Here is a 7285-nt window from a genome sequence, read left to right on the forward strand (position 1 = left end):
CCTTGCCTCTTTCTGTGCTTGGATTTGTCAAGTGGGAGACACCCAGCTCTTCCTGACAGAGCGTTCTCTGGTCAATTAAATGTTCAGGTGATGGCTGCTTAGCACGAGTACGATTTATCTTAGCAGTGTGGGCCTGGCCAACAGTTATCTCATCAGCAACGTGGGCCGTAAGGCCTTAGGTGGTGGTCAGGGCAGGTTAGCAATTAATTAAGGATTCAGCCCAACTTCACTTACGTAATGTTGAGCATGAGATATCTGCTGTGCCCGTCACACCTGAGCAAAGGATACTGCAGCCTCAGTCACTCACCAAACAAGACTGCAACCTGAGGTTGTCACTCAAATTCTGGAGGCGGACCCCTCGTGGGGGTTTCTTAGCTGTTGCCTGGAAGAAAAGAAGAAATTTGGGCTTCACTTAGCAGACGCCACTGTTATAGTTTCTAGGGGGTACTACTCAACTGGGACATTCAGATATATCTTTAGATATATCTTTAATCTATATGTTCCTTTTTTTTTTTTTTTTTTTAAAGGGAGACAGGAGTTTTATTATTAGTCCAATCAGTCTCCCTGAGCGTTTTAAGAACAGAGTTTTTAAGGACAACTTGGTGGGTGTGGTGAAGCCAGTGAGCTGGGAGTGCTGATTTGTCAGGTCAGAGTTGAAATCATAGGGAGTTGAAGCTGTCTTCTTGTGCTGAGTCAGTTCCTGGGGAGGGGGGCACAAGATCAGAAGAGCCAGTCTATGGATCTGGGTGGTGCCAGCTGATCCATCAAGTACACGGTCTACAAAATATCTCAAGGCACTCCCTGTAGGTTTTACTATAGTGATTTTATCCCCAGGAGCAATTTGGGGAGGATCAGAATCAGAATCTTGTAGCCTCCCGCTGCATAACTCCTAAACCATAATTTTGAATCTTGTGGCTAATTTGTTAGTCCTACAAAGGCAGTCTAGTTCCCAGGCAAAAAAGGGATTTGTTTAGGGAAAGGGCTATTATCATCTTTGTTTCAAACTGTGAACTATAAACTGAGTTCCTCCCAAAATTAGTTCAGCCTATGCCCAGGAATGAACAAGGAGAGCTTGGAGGTTAGAAGCAAGATGGAGTTGGTTAGGTCAGATCTCTTTCATTGTCTTAGTTATAATTTTGCAATGGCAGTTTCAATCCCTCCCTTTGGGTTTTATAACACCTTAATCTTAAGGTGTTGGTTAATGGAGATGGGAAAAAGGTGAGGACCACCCTTCTTCCTGCTGACACGTGGCATAGTTGGGGTAGGTGTTGACCCCAAGGTGAGAGGAGTGGAACTGCTTTGCAACTGAACATACTCACGCAGGCCTGGTTGGGATTCCAAGGCTTGCATGACAAAGACATTGGTATCATCATCTATAGTTTCAGTACCACATTCAAGAGAACAACATACTATAAGATAAATAATGAGTACTAGGATAAGGAGTGCAATTCCCAGTTTTAAAAGTGAAGACTTGAAAGCGTTAGTTTGGGGACTTGTAGCTCACAAAGAATTTAGGATTTACTCCAAACTACAGAAAAAAAACAGAAGAACAACAATAAGTGTACTATAGTTTTTTTGAAGCATGTTTTTCCTTCCCCAGTCCCCATTTTTATTAAAAAGAAATCATGATAGGACTGATTTGTTTGCAAAATAAACTGTAATCTTGTTATACTTGGCCTGTTATTTGCATAAAGCACAGTAAGACTAATTATTAAATATTTTTACATAGGTTCTTTTTAATATTGGGTTTGCTGAAACTTTGTTTTATAAGGAATCCCGGACTATACTTTTTAAAAGCCTTGAAGCCCAGCCACGAATTTGTCTATGCCTGCAAGCACCTGTGAATTTCTCACCTCAAGGTCCCAAGGTAACTTGGGGCTCCTGGGCCTGTCAGAAAGTGACATTCTTTACTTACCACAGGTCAGGAATCCTGTATAGGGACTGTGTAGACAAGGTATGAGGCCAGCTTTCTTGAGAGACTTTTATTGGCTCTATAAGTCAACTTTGATTCCCTAAAGAAAGCATGCCATTTTGGTCAAAGGCTTGGTGAAGTAACAAGTTTCTCCAATTGTGTCCTGTTACAAAAAACAGGACTGCACTATGCTGCCATAAGTCGAGAACACTCACAAATCATTTCTAAATTCTGGAGAAATCAGGTAGAGAGAAAGCAATATGCTTCAAATTTTACTCCCAGGAGTATATTTTACTCACTTTCTGAAAGTTATAAATAACTCAGAAGAGATAAGTTTTCTTGACTCTGAAAACAAGAGGATTATCAATGTTTAACACATCAGCTCTCCATGAGAGTCCTGGAAGTTTGTTTCTTTCCTCTATTCCAATAGCACAATTTTTAAAGTTATCAGAGACCTGCATTCAAAGGTAGCCATCAGAGTCCCCTACCTTTTGAAAGGGATCAAAGCAAGACAAAATTGTCTATGAATGACAAAAGTCTTAGGACAGCCACTATTAAAGATAACATATACCTAGGCATGTCAGAATTATAGGAATCTTACACAATTTTGTAACACATACTACTAACATATTTATATAAATATAAACAAAAGAAAGTTAAACATCATTTTGTATTTAACCTATATGCTCTTATGCAAAGGAGTTACCTGTAATGAGATAACATCCCCATCAATCTTAACAAATACCTGTTATCTACCTGGGTGTGTGCATTTAGTCACTACTTTAATGTGTGTCCTTTCAAGTAATACAATGACCTCTAGAGTGGAAGAGTTTTGCTTCCTTTCTTTCTCCCTCCCTCCTTTCCTTCTCTTCCCTTCCCCTCCTCCTCCTCCTTCTCCTCTTTTTCCTCCCTTTCTCTTTCCCTACCTCTCTTCTTTTTTCCTTTTCTTTCTCTTTTTTTCTTTCACCTTTCAATGTGTCATAGCATAATCCTTTGTGTTCCGCTGTGTGAGTTTTCTAGCTTGAGAAACTTAGTGACATTTAATCATCGTGGTACCTTGGAAAGGTAACAGCTAGTATCAGCTTTTGCATACAAATGGGAGAAGTAAAGCACTGATAAGGAAATGTCTTCTCCATACTTGATATACATTAGGATGAGATCTTTCATTTGTTGAATTTTAAAACAAATCTAGTATGGTCACATGTCACTTAATGACAGGGATATGTTCTGAGAAATATGTCATTGGACAATGTTGTTGTGTGAACATCTTAGATTGTACTTACGCAAACTTATCATATAGCCTGCTACTCACTTAGGCTATATGATACAGCCTACTGCTTCTAGGCTGCAAACCTGTACAGCATGTTACTGTATGAAATACTGTAGGCAATTGTTATACAATGGTAAGTATTTGTGCATCTAAACACAGAAAAGGTACAGTAAAAATACAGTATTAAAATCTTATGGGACCATCATTGTATAATCATCTTATAATGAGATCACCATTGTATAGTAGTCCTATACAGTATAATAATCTTAAAAGTGACCTGTTGTTCACTTATAAGATCTGTTCAACAACAGATCATTTATAAGATTATTATACTGTATAAGATTATTATACTGTATTTTTACTTGTACTTTTCATGTGCATGGTAGAAATATTGGCTATTTCTGTGTTATAAGACATTCATTAACTCAGGAGCTTAAAACATTTATTATAGTTACAATATAACATAGTAGTTATTATGTTATTGTTATAGCTCCAGAACCTGTGGGTTGGCTGTGGGCCTGCTGATCTTGGCTGGACTTGGCTGGGTGGCTCTGCTGATCTTGGCTGGAACACATGGTCCCTCTAGGCTGAGCATGGCCAGATTTGTTCTACTCTGTGTATCCCTCATCCTCCTCTTGGGCCAGCAGGTTAGCCTGGGTAGGCTCTTTCCAAGGCAGTAGCAGAGACCCAAAAGGACAAGCAGAAACTTGGAAGGCATTTCAAGGCCCTGGCACACCACACCATCACATCTATTCTATTCTATTGGCCAAAGTGAGTCTCATGCTGAACAAAATGAAGAGTGCAAGGATGGGTGGAGAGTTGGAACCTAGAATACAATGCACCACATCTAGTGGATGACAGATTCACATAATAAAGTATATTTTTTCTTGGTGGGAGTGGTAAGGAATGAAAATGGAGAGTGCAGGAATTAGGCAAAACAGATGTGATTCCAAGACCAACTTTACAGTTTGTTTTGTGTGCATGTGCATGCACAGACACACAATGTTAAATAACAAAGAGATACAATCATTTTCATAAACCCAGAAAACAAATATTCCTACTGTTTTACTGGAACATGTTTATCCCCCATTCTTCCACATATTGTCTGTGTTTTTATGCTTTAATTTATGCTTTAATTCTTACCTTAGCTTATTTACTCAATTAAAAAAGAGATTCAACCATGGAAAACTCCATCACTCATCACTCAGTAAGATTTGCTCTGGGAAGGGGTGCATATAATTTTGCAGACTCATTAACTATTCATTTTTTTAATTGCACATTCTGGATGCTGTTGGTTTATGTAAATGTTTCTTTGGTGTTAAAAGTGACCTTGTTTATTACCTCCTAGCCTAAAAGAAACTACTGCTTATTAAAGAATGAGAAGATAGGTCACCTTTTGAGGTTTGCAGAAAAGGTTGTCACCAGATGAACTGGAAAGGTTTGACTCAATCAATACCAACTTGTCCTTTCAAGTCATGGAAGGAACATTTATTTAAAAAACTGCAGGAACAGGCCCTTGCCCTAAATAAAATGATGTAAGTATTAGCCTACAGGCAAATTTGGAAAAACAACAACAACAAAAGTCTACCAAAGGAGAGGATTAAGTGAAATTTCTTAAACAGATTTTTAAAACCGTTATGAACTCCCTTTGTCTGTCTTGAGTAAGTGTGTTACTGTTTAATGAGATTATTTTGATGTTTTCACCAGGTTTGAGTGCAATGCATAACAAAGCATTCTTTCTATTCCCTTTTCCTCCCAAGGAAATGTCTTTCTGTTGGGCTAACAGTTGATAGCTGAATTATTATACCCAATTGTTCTGATTTATATATTCCAGGTCTGCCTGTAGGATTTTATATTCTGCCTGCCTTTGGGCTATGTCTACACTGGGGAACCAGATCGACTGCCTTTTTTCTTTTGCCATCTCTAGCAAGTTAGTGGCACTGGCTGTGCTGATTCTCCATCTTTGCCCTCTCAAATGCTGCTCTCTGACTCCTGTCACTGAGATGTAGCAAAATGTTCTCTGTGGTATAAAGAAAGTAGTTCTAGGTTTGGCTTCTATGGGAATAGCCTATGATATTGGGAAAAATGCTTTCATCCTCACAGTCTTGGTTTTCCTATTGCAAAACAAGAGAGTTAGATTAAGTAACCTCTTTCCAGCTCTAACATTCTTGGATTTTAAGTGCCCTCCAATCTCTGCTGTGACTCTTTGATGCTGATTGAGAACTTCAGGGAAGTGAGGAGACTTGCAATTACCCAGAGCTGGCTAGAAGCAGCATAGGGATAGCATGTGCACTCCAGAGTTCAGGGCAGTGCACGTGCTCTCACTCATATCTCTCTTCACAAACCATTTCCCTTGCTAGACCTCTAGTATACAAAATGTCTGCACTATGCACTTTGGCACATGTATGTAGAGTACAATTTAGTGGGCTCCTTTCTTAACTTCAATCATCATTTTCTGAAGTGTTCATGAGCTCCTGGCAGATAGGACTATGGCTTTTCTTTCTTATTTTCATCTGACAGTAGTTTATTCAACAGTAAATGCCTACTGTGTGCTAAGGCACTGCACTGCATGTTGGAGATGCAGTGGTGATTGATAAAGATAGATGTGAGTTAGGGCAGAAGCTGGAGGTCAGTTTGATTTCAAAGATAGGCAAAACTTTGCCTGGGACCCAGTGTCAGGTTACTTTTGCTCTGGTTTCCTTCTAAGCCAACACATTAGAATAGAAGATATAAAGGAGATGAAGATGCAGGTTGGTGATGAAACTCCACCAGGTCTTTCATGTAATTATATGGAGATGTGTCAGAGGTTTGGTGGTCTTGGCAATCTACGGGGAGGGGGTGCTCTTTGAATTTTATAACTCCAGCTACTTTAACATCTGTAAACTATACATATATGTATATATGTATATACACATATATGTTATATTTGCATGCACATATGTATGTATATATATCTCAATAATTTTGACACTCATTGAGGCATGTGATCCAGGTCTAATGCCCAATCCCCCTATTCTAGGCCTGGAAAAAATCTTACTGTATCAGCACTAAGACAATCTCTCTTAGCCTGATTTCAAGACCAAAGGTTTTTAAACTTACATCCTCAAAGAACCTCTGTATAATCTCTTTCCATAGTCCTGGAGCTCACATGCTCTGTGATTGTCTACTGTTGACTTACAATGACCTCAAGGAAAACCAGAAATCCCCAATTAACCATTTGTTGTTTTCTCCCTCTAGGAGTGGACAAATTCAGATAATTTGTGTGTACTACTTAGTGTTATGCTGTGAAATTTTTCTATGATTCGGCCATACTCCTTTCTCACAGGAAGAGGAGCTTAATTTTCCTCCTATTTAGGCTGATTTTCTCTGTGTGCTTCTACTTCCCATGTTGATTTATGGAACCTCATAAGGTTTGTTCTCTTGTATTTGTGGTTGAGGTCTTAATAAAAACTTAGATAACATCTGTCTTATTTTTTAATTTCTAAAATAAAGATAACCATCCCAATGGCATTAGATTCTTGTAAACATTTAGTGACATGATGCCTGTGAGAGAATTTAGCTCTATACAAGAGACTTAATATATACTCAAATGTTTGTCCTACCTGATTTAGTTATAAAGATATTAAAAGACATACAAAAATGGAGAAATCTAATAGTCCCATTCCTTGTGATTACTTGTATTTTCATGTTAAAGGCTTAAGTGTTAAGGACTTGGAAGACAAAATATTTGAGCCCTGTTGCTTACTAACTTGGAAAATTTACTTTTGCTCTTTGTGGCTTAGTTTCCTCATTTGTGAAGTGGAATTGGTACTACTACTGACCCCATAAAGTTGTTGAGAAGATGCAGTCATTTGTATAAAACACCCAGCACAGCACTAGTGTAGAGTGGGCATAAGTGTTAGCTACTGTCCTTGTTCCTTTAAAATTGTTGTTCACTTCCATGTGCATGTTTATTTCATTGTGATTTTAATGCCTGTACAATTTTGTATCCTGAGATTTTAATTTAAACAAGTTTGCACAGAAATTTAATTTTAATTAGCTTTAATGGTTTATAACAGTCAATAAAACTGATACACTGTCTGCTACTCTTGAATATTTAGATT

Source organism: Papio anubis, chromosome 10 (genome assembly GCF_008728515.1).
Source record: "Papio anubis isolate 15944 chromosome 10, Panubis1.0, whole genome shotgun sequence".
Lineage (NCBI taxonomy): Eukaryota > Metazoa > Chordata > Mammalia > Primates > Cercopithecidae > Papio > Papio anubis.